This window comes from Mercenaria mercenaria, chromosome 12, assembly GCF_021730395.1.
Source record: "Mercenaria mercenaria strain notata chromosome 12, MADL_Memer_1, whole genome shotgun sequence".
In the NCBI taxonomy this organism is placed as follows: domain Eukaryota; kingdom Metazoa; phylum Mollusca; class Bivalvia; order Venerida; family Veneridae; genus Mercenaria; species Mercenaria mercenaria.
In genome coordinates this window covers 23438444-23456189 of record NC_069372.1, presented here as the reverse complement: position 1 = coordinate 23456189, position 17746 = coordinate 23438444, and the positions used below count along the sequence as shown (strand labels likewise).

General features: G+C 33.4%; 1 protein-coding gene across 1 annotated transcript in view; it reads left to right on the top strand.

The window, feature by feature from the left end:
• Positions 1-2738: 2738 nt before the first annotated feature.
• LOC123534325 (sodium-dependent dopamine transporter-like) overlaps positions 2739-17746 on the top strand; it is a 94868-nt gene continuing 79860 nt past the window's right edge. Inside the window, exon 1 of the mRNA XM_045316527.2 lies at positions 2739-3069. The gene's annotated coding sequence lies outside the window, so the exon portion shown is untranslated. The remainder of the gene's footprint in view (positions 3070-17746) is intronic.

The window sequence follows — 17746 nt, the reverse complement described above, 5'->3', positions numbered from 1 at the left end:
CTTGACCTTGAGCTGGCATGGTTGACTCCTAATTTCTGCACATCGTTCTGATGAGGTAATCATTTGACCCAAGATTTATAAAATTCCTTCAAGGGGTTTAGGAGATATAGAGCGGACACGAAATGGAAGGCTCAAACCTTTGACCTTCAGTTGTGACCTTGACCTTGAGCCGACATGGCTGACTCATAAGTTCTGCACATCGCCTTGAAGAGGTGATCGTTTGACCCAAGTTTGATGAAAATCCTTCAAGGGGTTTAAGAGATATAGAGCGGACACAAAACGGAAGGCTCAAACCTTCGACCCTAAGTTGTGACCTTGACCTTGAGCCAACATGACTGACTCATGGGTTCTGCACATCGTCTTGATGAGGTGATCAGTTGACCAAAGTTTGATGAAAATCCTTTGAGGGGTTTAGGAGATCTACAGAGTGGATACCAAATGGAAGGCCCAAACCTTGGACCCTTAGCTGTGACCTTGACCTTGAGCCGGCATGGCTGACTCATGGGTTCTGCACATCGTCTTGATGAGGTGATCATTTGATCCAAGTTTTATAAAATTCCTTCAAGGGGTTTAGGAGATATAGAGCGGACACAAAATGGTAGGCTCAAACCTTTGACCTTGAGTTGTGACCTTGACCTTGAACCGACAAGGCTGACTCTTGGGTTCTGCACATTGTCTTGATGAGGTGATCATTTGACCCAAGTTTCATGAAAATCCTTCAAGGGGTTTAGGAGATATTGACCGGACACGATTTTGTTACGGACAGAAGGACGGACGGAAAGACGGACGGAAGGACGGACGGACGGAAGGACAGACGCAGACCATTCCTTTAATCCCTCCGCCACGGCGGGGGATTAATAAGAAATCGTATTGTTTTACCCAAGAATTTTAATAATAGGAAAGGGGCTAAAATTGCTTCCCGATTGGCAAAATGAAAAGAAGTAAAAAGAAGTTCAAACGCATACTTTTAGACATGATAACACCTGCGTGTGAACTCTGAATGTAATCGCAGGTATGTAAATAACATACTAGTATTGCGAATTTACATCTTAAACAGGAAAGAAGCTCCGTTCAGAAATCTGAGCATACTCCCTTTAACGTAGGTTAACTTTTTAAAGTACTCACCTGCTGTTAACTTTGACAAATGAGAAAATATTTAAATAATTATATGAGCCGCGCCGTGAAAACACCAACATAGTGCGTTTGCGACCAGCATGGATCCAGACCAGCCTGCGCATTGATCGATGCTGTCCGCTTTCAAAGCCTGTTGCAATCAGAGAAACCGTTAGCGAACAGCATGGGTTTTGACCAGACTGCGCGGATGAGCAGGTTGGTTTGGATCCATGCTGGTCGCAAACGCACTATGTTGGTTTCCTCATGGCGCGGCTCAATTATAAAGTAAATTCACACAATTCATTGACAAACAAAATAGTTTATCAAAAGGTAATAAGATTTTCTGAATGAAGTACAGACAAGAATGTCATTATATATTTTGTTATTGAAATTATTGAAGCCGAAGAAGGTATCAAGTATGCGTATCACATATTTGACCGAATATTTATTACGCCCCTTGCCTTCCTTTTCTTCTGTTTAAAATGCCCTCGAATTAGTTTAAGATATGTAATTTCATTTGGTCAAGTCATTTTCAAGTCATATCTATCCTTTTAGAAGAATCTTGAGTAACGTCCATAGTCCCATAATCACATGAAAGTGATTTTGCTGCCTTTGTGACCAGTGCAGACCAAGATCAGTGCAGGCTGATCATGGTCTGCGCTGGTTGCTATTCAGTCAGTAAATTTTTAGTGAACACCCCTTCAAATAATAAGTGGTACTGCCCAAATTGAATGATGGACCAGTCCTTATTAGAAATTTGCAAACTTTTACCCATTAAAGAACTAGTTTGTAGTGTTCGTACAGTACGTACTTTTCGCTTCTGTTAAAACTTTTCTGATTTTATAATATTTTCAATACGCGTACTAATTTGCAAGCGTAGTAATATTAGAATGTACCGCCCGTAGACTGCATTACAAGAACAGTTGAGACCGTTGCACTGACCACTTGTTGGGCACCTGTGAGGTAGTTCCTTATGATATAGCAACGTGAAGTACATGAACATTTTTTAAATTGTTTTTAGGTAACGAAAAACAAACTACATTGCATTAATGAAAAGAGGCAAATTCTAAATATTTATCATGAAAGGTTTTGAATTTACTTTATCTGAGTATTAGTTATTTCTTGTTCAAATCATTCAGGATCTACAGTTTTTAACTGGCTGTTTGCATCACATCCCTATGATAACAAATATTATATTATACTATATTCAATTACTGGCGATGATCTGAATTTACTTAATGAACGTTTATACGTGAAATGATTCGAATTATCTTTGATAACATCCTATGAATATGATATTTACTGTTTTAAAAAGGTTGCTAATTTTGCGATCTTCATAAAGAAAAAAATACTTTTCAAGAATACGTTTTAAATGTAACATAATATTCTATCCCTTTAGAAGTGTTTACAAATTACATTTTAAAAGCATTTAAATACAACATCTGCAATGCTCAGCGATACATTAGTGCAATACATTATTGCTTAGGGTGCATGACTAAAACATGCATCAAATAAATCTTTCTTCAAATGAAACCTTAAATTCAGATATACAATTCCCCTTCCAAAATAATTCGATTCGTAAAGGAGGGGCTGGTAGTAACGTTTTGATTTTATTCACTGTGGCGTGATGTTGCTCCTAAAGACTGCTCTGACATAGGTATTCCCGTTCTAAATCATCGTCACTTAATTGCGGCAACATGAAAAGTTATTGACAATCGTTAAGCTTTCATTGTATGTGCCACTAAAGCATCATTTAAGCGCTCTGGACTTCAATAGACATTTGCGATCAGCAACCGTTGACTTAAATACACGTTTCTCTTATTTTTCTGTTAATACGGACCGTTCTAAGTGCGCTATTTTACTGCTATTGGGACTTTGATTTGATAACTTAAACCAGCCACTTTTGTTTTAGTTTAGTGAATTATGTTTTGGATTTAATCGCAATAGGGAGGCATTGTAAGTAACAAATTTTATATTTCAGTATTTCGTAATATTAAGATATTACTTTAGAATAAATAAAAATATTTTTTTAAAACATCATTTCTGTTTTTTATTAAAACTGCTTTAAGTTTAAAAACATTTTCCATAAAAAATTAGAATCCCCCTCATTGCTGATCAAACCACTTCGAGCCGATATACGAATGACAGATTTGTAATTTCTTTTCTTAATGATAACCGAGAAACTATATTTAATAATTTTAGTTTTGCAAACGTATATGTTGCCTGCTTTACTTACGATATCAGATAACATACATTCATTATCAAGTTAAGTTACTGCAACTTAAAAGTCATTTTATCTTTGCCTAAAACTTACTGGCAACATTTTTATTTTATTTCTATCTAAATATTTTTTATGTCATTAAAACACCATAGTGTTAAGATTCATTATGATAATCTAAAACAAAACAACTACCTTATTTCCTTTTTTTTTTTCAAATAAATGATTGTGATTTTGAAATACGTAGCAAACATGTTTACGTCACATTTTTTTCATCAACAATATGAAGCACGAACCTGTATTTACACCACTGACTGTTTAATTCCGTGGGTTTATTTGTCGCTTTATACTTCTATAATTAACAAAACGTTAACCCTTACCCTGCTAAATTCCTATAATGAACTTGTCCATCTTTCTATTTGGACAGTATCAGTAACTGTTAAAAGGGGTGATTACCAAAAAGATAAACAGATGTACAGGCTGATCATGATTTACACTGGCCGCAATCCCAGAATCAATCGTGTCCCGCATGAAAATGGTAATATATATAATTGATTGATGTTCGAAATCACTAAAAAATGTGAAGCCTTTAAGCAGTTTAAAATTTCAACCTCCATTATTCAGATTAAAAGATACAACGAACTACAAAAATCAAAGGCAAGACAGATGTGTTCGTATCAAGTAAAGACTTTGAACTATGAAGTTTCAACCAAATTGTATAAATTTCATATTTTTGTTTTCAAGACATTGTATTTTATGTTCCTTTAACAGGTAGAGATTTTTACGTGTGGCAAAGTGCATGAAGGGGCTATCTTTCTATGAATTAAGAGAAAATAAAGTCACTTCTGCCCGGACTTTAATTGAGAGTAAAAAGAAATATCTGCCTGTGGACTTTTACATCAATGATTATTACTTTTAGTTTATTTACTTGCTGTAAAGACTAAATGAATTGATAATTTTAATAGTTTTGATTAGATGAAAGCAGTTGTTTTGTACTCAACATTCGGCATATTAAGTCATTGCATACATTTGTATGTACATACACAACTTCACTCTTTATATTGAATCTCTCCCTAAAAAGCATTATACCATATGCACACATAATGTAATTTAAGTACATGTGGCACCATTCTTTGGTAACAGTTTGCGCTGAAATTTTATATACAGTTCTGTATTTCTGATTGCCTCCCCTGATAAAATTCAATGGAAAGAAATGCTCGTTAAAGCGATACCTGGTTTAGTTCAATTTTTAGTTTGCTTCTATTGCATTTACAGTGGTTGAAGACACTAGGGGCGTCCTTTGGCGCTTCATTCTTCTTGTTTTTCTGTGTCCGACCCGAAAAATAACCGCCTTAATGACACGAACAAGGCCCAAGAACATTGTTCTCAGGTCACAATTTCACACTACCTCCTAATTGGGAGGACCGCAAACAATGCGAGAACAATAGGTACAACTTCAATGTCAAAGAAACATCATAGCGAAATAAACATATGATAAATTTATGGCCAATTAAAATATTATTTGAATGAAGAAATTACCCTACTTTTGTAGAAATGTCGATAATGTAAACAAGCGCCGTAAACAAGGCTGTAAAACTCCACTTCCGGTTTCCGGTGTTTGAGCGTTTTACTCGAGCTACGTGATCCGACTCAAGGACGCCTTTGGTGTCTCGCAGGATGTAACGTTAAGCACGGATTAACGCTTTCGTATTCGTCTGTAACCGGCACACAGAATGATAGTAAAAAACCCGAAGGACTTCCTAACGTCTTGAACAGATTTGACTATTATTTTGCTTGGTTACATTCTATGCCACCAAATGATTTCATTACTTCTTCTTGCGACGTATGCCGGTTTTAAAAATTGTTCGCATACTTTGACTAAGTATAACTTTTTGTCTCGCCTTTAGGTTCATTGAGTCCACTGTTACTGCGTAAAGGATGTCACTTAAGCCAGTGCTGCTTTGCACATTTCATCACCTCTTGTGAACATACCCCGTAAAAACTGAGTCTGCTTTTATTGTGTTTGCTTGCATGCAACAGATCTCCTCATAGGTTTTAATTGGTACGAGTTTCTCGTTGTAAAGTTAACATGAGTATGCTTATTACGTACTTCTGTTACAAACATGTCTTGAAAAGAAAGTAATTTTGGCAAATTATAGACAATTTTCTCACTTTAGATTTTCAAAAGACACCCGTCTGCTTGAGACTTGAAAACGTTGTCTCAAAAACATGATAAGAAGATTTAATTTAAATTTACGTTTTCCAAACAGCTGTGCCTACATGAAACTGTACCCAGCTATGATTTAGCTAATGTTATTTTCAGTCCTCGGCCTACAAACTTATTTCCTATACCCATCTTCAATAACACATCAAATCCCATTTTAATTTTAATTATTGAAATAAAATCTAGGTTGAAACATTATGTTTACGTAATTGGTTTTACATGATTAGCATAAAAACCTTGATATTAGTGACAAAATTCATCTGTAACATGATCCATGATCTCGGCCATTCTACGCGGCAAATTGTACATCTCTTTAAGTTTAAAATACCTTTTGATAAATGCATTATGTTACAAATAAATTAGAAGCTTTTGGTATTGCATACAATTCTTTTCACTCTGAATGCATCTTGCCTTTATTAACCCTTAGCCTGCTAAATTTCTAAAATGGACTTTTCCATCATTCAGTTTGGGCAATACCATTTATTATTTGAAGGGGTGTTCACTGAAAATTTACTAACTGAATAGCGAACAGTGCAGACCATGATCAGCCTGCACGGGTCGCAAAGGCAAAACCAATCGCCGCCAGCAGGCTAAGGGTTAAACAACTGGCTGACAAAACAGTATATGGGTGGTTTTCAAAATAATGAAGCTTTTTCTTCTCTCTCACCTTACTTTAATTCAGTTCAGTTTTAGAATGTGTTTTGGAGCAAATTATATCCAAATCAATTTAATCAATAAATGTGTGCAATTTTATCTTGATGGCTCAAGCAGTTTTAAAGTTATATTAAATTATATAGCTAATTTTGTCCCCTGTGCACCCAAAAAAGTGTGACATTTTACATGAAGTATAGTTTTCAACTGTGGTTTACTTTTTAAAATCATGTTTTATTGTTACAGCTTTGACTTTTTTATGTAACTTAAACTCTGCACATTTAAATAAAATACTTCTTTTTCATTACATACATCTTATTGTTACCAATATTTCACATCTTGTGATGGAACCCCCTTCACAAAAAATAGTGAAAAAAATACTAAATTAAAATGTTGAACACTACAATTTCATAACCCTATTACTTTTTTAAAGTCTTAATGTTTTTCTAAGATGTTTATCCTTTCAGCTGTGAAGACACAGTATGATTTTTTTCTTTAATAAATCGACTTTCTCAGAAACTTGATGAATTTCTATACACCTAAAAATGTCCCCTGTGCACCTTTTCAGTTGTTAAGTGTCAGATTTCTTTTATTCTTTAAATAAAATGGGATTTTACTTTATTTTCCTTGAAGGGGAGTTACAACAGATACAAAAGCAGCATTCAACTTCACATATTACAGACTGTTAAATATTCACAAAGCCAAAAGTGATGTCCCCTGTGCACCCTTTTTTTACATATATCAATTATCATAGCATTCCAGTAATTTGTGGTGGCAGTTCTATATTCTTAGCAGTGTGAATGCAAAATTTAGGCATTACTTGATAATTTAGCATTATATTAGAAACCCTGGACAATTTAAAATTCATTGTTTGCATTTTTTCTGAAGTTGTCAATTTTCAAGTTTGAAAGTGGAAACGTCAATTTTATTGCTTCTTAAGCTCTTAAGTTTACCTACATATGTAAATGTTCACTAGTAAATATTGTGTAGTTAAAAGAATTTTACTTACCATGAACATATTCTATAAATAAATATTTTGACACAATTTGTCCCCTGTGCACCCTTTTTAGTAAAATTATAAAGTATGTATGAATTTTACTATTCCGTTTTATCATGCATGGCATTTAGTCATTTTTCTTCTCTGAATAAGCAGTTCATGTAAACTAAATGATTTCAATGTGTTAGTTATGTTTAAAGTCACTTATTTTTTATTTAAAGCATTACATTCTGTTGAATTTTCATGTTTTTGTAGTGAAAATTTTCAATTTTGAAGTTATTTTGTGGAATAAACTAATTTTTTAATAGTATTTGTCTAAAGTTGATTACCATTAGTCTTTTTATGAATAGAAAACTAATAATGGATGAATATTACACTGATCTTCAGTATCTGTCCCCTGTGCATCTGTAGAATAACTCAATTTTGAGTTGACAATTCTAGAAATTAGAATTACTGGACATTCTTGAAATTTGGCATGTGGTTTATAAACATGCAAAGTGTGAGAAAAAAATAGGTTTTATAATTATATGTTAGTTATATTGCATTCAGCAACAACTTTTCTAGGTAAAGTTTTATTTTCATGTCAGATTTGTGCAGAAAGGGTGATTTTAAAAACCAATGTCCACAAACATATGATTAAATAAGTTTCAAACAATACACATAAACCCATTACTTATCATTTATGTTGAAAAAAATACTGTTATACATATTTCCTTGTCATAAAACCATGCAACATTTATCACCCATCTTACTGGAAATTCACTGAACTTTCGAATTAAAGGCTGAAATATTTTCTGATTGGCATTTCTCAACACTTTCCTAAAGTTATTTCCTTCAAATTTGAAGTATTTGCTATCATAAAAAATAGGTGACCACCAAAAGAAATGAGTTTGAATTTTTAACCCCTATGTCACACTTTTGCTTCATTATTTTGAAAACCACCCATATATAAAAAGTGTAATATATCTAATCAAGATGTCCTTTCCGCAGCCGTTTAAATAAATTATGTAAAAAAACCTAAAACATGTTACAGTTAATGCGTTGCTCAGTTTTTATATTACAAAAATGGCTGTGACTTAATACAGAGTTGGTGCACCTGTGATATATTACAGACTCCGGTATATACCGGATTAACTAAATTTGAAAGAAAATATCTTAAAAGTATATATTTTGTAACCATGGTGATACTTGCCCTAACCTCTAGTCAGTATATTATGCATTTGATACTCTAAATGCGTGCGGACATGCAAAAAAATGAGTAATTATGCCGTGCGCTCCAATGGATAATAATTCCGTGCAGGCGCAGAACGGCTGCACCAACTCTGCAATGAGAAACATTCTACAAAAATACGTTAACCGGATACATTACGTGACGCCATTACTTTCGAGCGTTCGTACTCGTACCTGTAGAAGCAGTATCAATAAGTATTTGATACCTGTGCCGGTACATAGACTCAATTCAGTTACACTTTGTTCTTGACTTGTTGACGACATATTTAAAGTCCAAATTTCAGTGCCTTATAAACACGTCTCAGAAGCTTCATGCCCGCAGCCCCTTTCCCTTATAAAGCTGGTAATAATAATAATAAATCCAAAATAGATGAACAAACATCTTTGACGGAGGCTTAGACCAAAGAACCAAACAATTAATCCCTCAAGAATGAAATTGTAACACTATTAATTGAATGAATGGTGACACATTTTACAGCCACTACGTATGCATGGCAAACATCACTATTGTGAGTATAAAAACAATGACAACGACCAATTAGGTGTGGACACGACACATGAACGCAGTCTTCATAAACGTGATTAATGCTACTTACGAAATTCAAAATACATGCAAATTCATAGCAGAGTGACATTTCTGAAAAAAGTTGCTAACGAAAATCATAGAATATTAAATTGAAACCGGCTGTTGTTATTTGATACGTTTTGTCGTTTCATTAATGCATCCCTTTTTGAATCCAAGTATATCCGAAGGTCCTGCAATGAATGAAGAGAAATATCACATCGAATATATAACAAATATAAATGTACTACATATACGGTAATCAACAACAACAACAACAACAAACAGTTTTATTTCCAGTCAGGTTACAACATGGTAACAACATGACAGAACAAAGCAAAAAGATTCAACAATATGTGGGTTTACATGCATAATGAATATTCTTATATAGGTGTGTGTCCCTAGGTCATAGCAATGTTCTTATTGTTTAAGTGAAACTATAAATACTTAAATTAAAAGCGGTTACGACCTGCTTATTTGGAGACTAGCCGAATGTTTGTTACTCATCAGCCCCTTACATTTGAACGGTGTGCTTTCCTATTTTATTGTGTCTGAAGGGACTTATGATACACTTATCAAAGCCAGCCCACTTGGACTGAAACGCTTTGATATTTGTCTTATATGTCCTTCTTCAATGGCGTTTCACTTGTTGCTTTGTCTTGTTGACAATTAACAAGTACATGTGTATTTTCATTAGTTTTTATATGTATCTTGTAGTATGTATATCATGTCTTTTAAAACCATTACTTTTGGAACGTGTTGGGGATAAGGAGCAGAGTTTTTTTTGTATAATCCACTCATTTATCTTCGCAGTGGTGTCCTTGCCACTGACAATTGCGAGCCGGCGGCACACTTTTTAGTTCAATCTTTGTGTCTAAATGTTTTACATTAATACATGTCTGATATATAAATATTCATACATACATACATACATACATACATACATACATACATATACATTCTAGTAGGGTAAATGTAATCAGGAGGTTGAGATTTTAACCACTACCTGATAATATCTAATATAGCTGGTTGCAATGGATATATAATAGCGTTTAAAAAACATATGTTTAATGGTCAGGGTTGTTTTCTTATATATCGGGCGTAATATTTATATTTGCAAAATAACATTGCGTTTAGTGATATTGTCACTTATCTATTAAATACTGTAAAGGACATGACTGTATGTACATTAACCTTAAGTCTGCTGGCGGCAAGTGATTTTGTCTTTGAGACAATCAGTGTGACATGCTTTGATAATGTTAGAATTGTCAGTTTGCACATTGGGAACTACATAACCATGTACGTGTATTAGGAATGCATCTGAATGAGATGAGAGAGAATGTTATTCTGTAAAAAATTAGACATTTTTGTTTATGTACTTGAATGTGATGATTTTTTTCATACTTTATTATGCATCATGAATATGTGCACTAGGACTAAACAGTGTATGGACATCTATAAGTGGCTAAAACAGAACATGAATGCATTATTTCAACTGTTAATACTGTTGCTGAACGGTAAGACACCACTGTCGTAATTGAATATTTATACAATGAATGTGGGAACTGAATAAATGTGTAAGACGACAAAAACATTGGCAGGTTAAGCTCTTTCTTCCAAGTATCAACAATTTAAGTATCGAAAAGTACTATATCATGATTTTTGTCAGTCATTTTTGATCTACTTGATTGGGCAATTTCGCGAAAGAAATAGGACTTTTAACTGTACCTACTGTGGCTTGATAACATAGGTGTGTGTATATTAATCTAATATGTTGCAAAAAATGTAAGCATATCAGCTAATCACATTAGTCTATCGATCCAGGTGCTATGAAGACGACCAGATTATAATTTCATGGCAGCAAATATTGTAATAATTATATATTTAGTTAATATTTTATATTCTTTAGAGTGAAATCTCTATAAGATATATTCCCGAAATAGTCAGAACTTAATTGAGGAAAAAAACTTAATCACTTTATTGTGTTGTCATTTCAAAGCTCTGGACTTTAAAGTAGATGCTTGTGAGAACTGCAGTTATTTTGCTGCTTCCAAAAGATCATCTTATATTTATCTGCAAACGTTGACTTAAACATACGTTCTCTGGAAATATATGTTGGGTTGTTGTTTGAACTTTTCTTTCTGTGTAAAGAATTTCATAAGTTTTGGATTCAGATGAAATACTGAAATTGTATGTAATAATTTTTACAAACTAATATGATTAATGAGATATTTCTATTTTCCTTAACATATTTATCTTATAAAATTTACGAAATAGTATTTTAGTGACTTTTTCTGCGTATCCCTTTATAAAACTGAATTATTGCATATATACTTTTTTTCAAATCGCTTTACGAATATTTATACAGCAAAACTGAATCTTAATTTATCTTTTCATGTAGAACCATTACCTGTTTCACTTATGGTAACATACGATACATATCAGTCATGTATGCATTAGTTAGTTTTTCATCAAACTTTTGGGTAGACCGTTTCAAAATTACTTCATCATCAAAAGCAACAGTAAAATCGAAGGACAGATAGATGTTTATGTAATTTATTTGAAATTCGTATATAGTTTTGAACTAGGTAAATATAACAATATCAGGTTTTTAAATCAATCTTGTTTTCTCAGATCATCGTATTATATCGCATTTTATCACTTAGATATTCTTTACGAATATGAGATTCAGGGCAAAGAGCATACATGGGTTATCTTTATATACGAATTATGATAAAATATAGCAATATTTTACTTTGATTTGTAATCGAAAATCCACATTATTATTTCTTTGCCTCAGTAACAACTGCTGTAAAGACTAAATGAGTTGATAACTTTAGTAGTTTCAATTAGATGAAAGTAATTTTATTTCTACTCAATACTTTTACAGTTATGAGGTCACTGGGTACCTTCTTATGTATGTGAACAACTTTGTTAATTATATAGTATTTCAAGTTGCATCGTCTTAAAAGAAAAATAATTTGAAGTATTTTTGATGACAAGACAATTACACAATGCAGACTGTTTACAACAATTGAATTAATTTGCAATATCGGAATATGTCTTTTGCTAACAAACAATAAAAACACGGTCTGCGCATTATGCTTAAAGATATACAATATGCGTTTTAGCATCTCTACTTTACTTAGAAATTTAGTTGTTATGTCGACTGTCAGATGACATCAAAAATTATATATCTAGAACGTACGTTATACAAGTCATAAGTACGTGATATTCAGACTCAACTGCATTGACAAAATCTTTGACCTCTGGCTATAACAGCATATCTACCAGTTTCAGTTGCTAAGCAATGAAAATACATTTTAAAACATGTAAATGTAATATAATTAACTGGTTTAAATATTAAATCCATAACTTCACTACCAAAGTATGGCTAAAATAGGTATAATATTTTAAATCTAGCATAGTATTGACGTACTGTGAATAAATCATTTACGAACGTACCGCTTAGAATGGTTCCATTTTTTAGGCAAAAAAAAAAAACAAAAAAAACTGGTACATGTTCGTAGATAGAATTATCATCTTAACCATTTTACTACCAAAGCCTATTTCAAATGATTTAAGGGTAGAATTCCCCCGGAAGCATAGAGCACAGAAAACAACACAGTCAGAGACATGCATCACAAAGTAGGTCTACAACAAATTGAAACTTTAGTAGAAAAGATATAGCAAACGGACTACTTCAAAAATCCAAAAGCAAATACACTTTAAGTATATTCAAGGTGCAAAAAAGGGAATGAGTCAGACAATTGGGTATGGTGTTTGGGCAAGTGGTAAAACCAGTGATGAATATACAAAAGGAGAGCCACGCTTCAAAAATGCAGTCTCCCTAGACCATAAACTATAGACCTGCACAGGACCAACACACACACACTGACGCACACACACGCACATATATATACATATACGCGCACACTCATAGACAAACAATTAGAACAAAACAACACTGTGGGGCACCACTCAGGGATGGCCGATGCCAAAAAAAAAAGACTGCTGGGAGCTCAAGCCAGTACATGATGGGTACGCATTTACCCTATTTTCAACAAGTTAGACAATACTGGACATATGCATAGTGTAAATAAAATAATCCCCCGCTGAGAAAGGCTCTAACATGACAAAATACCAGATTGTAAAAAAATGAAACATATAGTGTCAATCGCAGGTAATCCACAGAACATCCTAGCCAATGTCAAAATGTCAAAGGCATTTTCAAACAAGTTGGTTATTATTTACATAGTTACATACTATGCATCCAAATGATCGTTTGGATTTTATTGTCTGTCAGTTTTAAATGCCATGTGGTGGTCATAAGATTTATCTCCACATTTGGAGCCAGTGCTGTTATGTTTTCTGGTTCAGTATATATAACAGAACTCGCTTATTAATTTGTGCTAGGGACACGCAAGTTTCATTTGCGTATATGATAGCATAACCATATTAATACTTTTTTTCTGTGGTGCACTGCATGAATTTACCAAGTAACAATAAACAACAATTCAGATATAGTGGACTACACTATGAAGCCATTCCGTTAACTATTAATCATGGAACGTTTCTATTTCATTTCAATTTTTTCATTACTTTAATCTTTAAAGGTGATCAATATTAAACTGTCAAAGACAAATTTTGTAAAGTATCAATAAAATATAAAAATATGCCTATGCCTTCCTATACAGGTTTATGTAATTGAGAAATTATCTACAACAGCTCCCCGTTATGACCCTAATGGATTGTCACAACAGAACGGTATAACATTGAATGAACACTGGTAATCTACTCAAACGGATTTGCGTTCATTCTGTGTGCAGATAGTATCTTCTATATGAGTGACAGTAATGTCATCAAAATCACTTGTTATGACGGGCATTTAACAGAGTGAGAGAAAACTGGAGATAATTTCGCTACATATTTAAGGGAAACTGGAACAGTGGAGGTTTCCAGCCTAAGAGTGATTGGAGTAATGTTCTGACATACTGATTAATCATCTTACTTACCAGTATAAATGGATTCATTGTGTTAGTAACGTATGAGCATCTTTACCCTCAGTGTGATTTGCGTGACTGTTTTAGTGACTCCATGTTGCTTACAATAAATGATGCTTACGATTTCTTCTGGATTACGTAAGTTAATATTACCCCAATAATTACGTAATTATAAGTTAATATTACCCCAATAATTACGTAATTATAAGTTAATATTACCCAAATAATTACGTAAGTTAATATTACCCCAATAATGCTAATAGTGATTTCTTCTGGATTACGTAAGTTAATATTACCCCAATAATTACGTCAGTTAATATTTCCCCAATAATGCTAATAGTGATTTCTTCTGGATTACGTAAATTAATATTACCCCAATAATTACGTCAGTTAATATTTCCCCAATAATGCTAATAGTGATTTCTTCTGGATTACGTAAGTTAATATTACCCCAATAATTACGTCAGTTAATATTTCCCCAATAATGCTAATAGTGATTTCTTCTGAATTACGTAAGTTAATATTACCCCAATAATGCTAATAGTGATTTCTTCTGGATTACGTAAGTTAATATCACCCCAATAATTACGTCAGTTAATATTTCCCCAATAATGCTAATAGTGATTTCTTCTGGATTACGTAAGTTTATATTACCCCAATAATGCTAACAGTAAATGTTTCTAATGATGTCTATACGTTCAGATTCATGACGACAAAAGCAAATGTGTAATTAAGAAAAGTAGGCTATCTTACGTTATGAATATAGATAATGACATATTAAAAGTTAGACACAGAGTAAATTAGAAAATTATTCAAACCCTGACAACATTAAATTTATCACTTTTAAATTACGTCAAGCCAATATTGTCGTTATAGGTTGTTTTATATACATTTAGTAGTTTACATACGAGTGCATATGAACTCGTGGATTTTAAAGATTGTAACGATTACTGAATGCATAAAGGGAAGTAATTCCATTAATATGCAAATTTGCAAACCTGTCAGTTGTCATTGGAGTAAGATGACAGTATATAAGAGCGATAAATCACCTTTGGTGATGAGCTAGCTTTTCACCGACGGGATTTGTGTGGCACTGAAACGTTACAAATGGTGGCCAGTGTGGGGGATGAAATCAACTGCCGGACTGGAGTTGCCTTACCCATGAATTTCCTAGGCCAAATCTCGGGACGGGATTTCTCGGAGGGGAAAGTAATGTAACGATTACTGAATGCATAAAGGGAAGTAATTCCATTAATATGCAAATTTGCAAACCTGTCAGTTGTCATTGGAGTAAGATGACAGTATATAAGAGCGATAAATCACCTTTGGTGATGAGCTAGCTTTTCACCGACGGGATTTGTGTGGCACTGAAACGTTACAAGATGATAACGCCGTAAGTACGTTTTACGCTCTTTAAAAGTAATATTTGTTGTGGATTATAGATTAATTATGAATATGTAACAATTCTATTTGACATTTTCTACACATAAATTTTGATAAAAAGTACGTAAATCATTAGCTTTCTGACGGTCATTGACGATTTTTTTCCTCTTCTTGGTATCTTTATTAACAGATTGTAAATAATGGCATGCTACGTCGTTACAATAACCACAACCGATACTTTAAAATTAGTTTTAGATGAAATATAATGTTACTAAAAATCAGGTTAGAGCAAAGAGATTTTATTAGATTTTATAAGTAATTCCTGAAATACCTCAACACAAACACAAAGTATATCCAAATGTTAAAAGCAGTTTGAAAACCTGTGTAAAATGCATTTTGTTTAATAAATGTCCTACATAGCACACAGGACTTTTCTGGCATTTTTTTTGTCATATGAATTAATTTTTTCTCAGAAGAATAATGTGTGATAATTAAAAATAGAAACGTTGATGTAAGACTATGTTGATTAAGGGGAAATGCCACAGTTGCCTATATGTATATAAGTCAAAAAATTTCCTACAGGCAGAATTTCTTTAAACTTTGTGTATTAACTTGGAAACAAGTTTAAAACAGAACTATGTATCAAAAATCATAGGTGCCCAGGCTCTATCTTGAATTATCTGCCCTTGAAAGTAGATTTTTTTCAGTATGTTCCGACTGTCAAGTGCAGATAATTCATGACCAAAGCTTGTTTCCTATGGTTTGTTTTATTTCATATTTCTGATTTTGATTTGATTCTCTGCCAGTAAGAAAATGTTTTCCCCATGTCAGTATAGAGACTGTTGCAAATGTCCTTAATTATGAACATGACAAAATGATACCGCAAAGTCCTAGTCTATCCCATGTATCGAATTTCTTTAAACTTTGTATACTGACTGCACATGAAGTCTGAAACAGAAATAAAATTTAAAATACACAGTTCTCTTGATCTGATCTTGAATTATCTGCCCTTGAAAATTGGATTTTTTAGTAGTTTCTGATTTTCAAGGGTACTAGATAACTAAAGATCAAGCCCGGGTACCTATGATTTTTAACACATATTTTCGTTTTAAACTTGATTCTCAGTCAGTACACAAAGTTTAAAGAAATTCTGCCCATAGGAAATTTTTTGCCTTTATACATATAGGCAACTGTCCCATTTCCCCGGCTTCCTCACATGAAGAATTCAACGTCCCGAGCGAGACTCGAACCCACACCGATAAGGGACGAGTGAACTCAGCGATCTTAACCACTAAGCCACAGAGGCCCCCTGAATAATTATGATCTAGTATTAATAATCTTACATAATATTATCGTTCTTTTCATACAAGGTAAATATTTAGTATTAAACATCCAGATATAGAAGCCAGTAAAGGCAAGATGTAGGGGTATGTTTACTTGCTTCGTCGAAATTAAAATTTGAAAATTCTTACCTGTTTATATTAACGAAAAACTATTCAGAGTTAAGTCTGTTTTCTCTGCTAAAATTCGCTTAAATAGGGTAGCCCAGATTCTTGTACTTTCTGTACTCTTAAACAGGTAAGTTTATGTGATTTGTTACTTTTAACTAAGGTTATTGGCTTAATCTGGAATACCAGAGAGCAACTTCATTCAGTCCTAAAATAATATGCTGTTTCTGACAGTAATTGAGATACATCATTCGTATATTTTTAAACATTTTTAAATGCTACCAGCAGGAAAATGCCGTTCATATTAAAAATTCTATATTTAAATCGTCCCTATCCAAAACTTTAATCCTTCCTTACTTTTGTCGACCGGAATTATTTGGAGTATAGTATATTTATCTACAGGACGTGAATGCAATATTTCAACTAATCAGACTTGTGAAATGTGATGTGCTCTATGACTTTGCTTAAAGTAATAGATTGTTTATACACTTTGTTGAATATATACGAGTGCATAAGAAATTTACTAAATTTATGTATAAGAATTGAACATTCAGTTTCGATTTGGTATCAAATTCAGTGTCTCTAGAACTTTGTAGGCGATAACAGACTAATTGGTTTGACGTTTTTCTTTGAAATTATTGAAAAAAAACATAGGGGCATCCGTGGCCGAGTGGTTAAGGCCACTGATTTCGAATCATTGCCCCTCACCGATGTGGGTTCTAGCCTCACTTGGTGCATTGAATTCTTTATGTGAGGAAGCTATCCAGCTGGCTTACGGAAGGTCGGTTGTCCTACCCAGCTGTCCGCTCGTGATGAAATAATACACGGAGGGGCACCTGGGGTCTTCCTCCACCATCAAAGCTGGAAAGTCGCCATATGGCCTACAATTTTGTCGAGGCGACGTTAAACCCAACAGT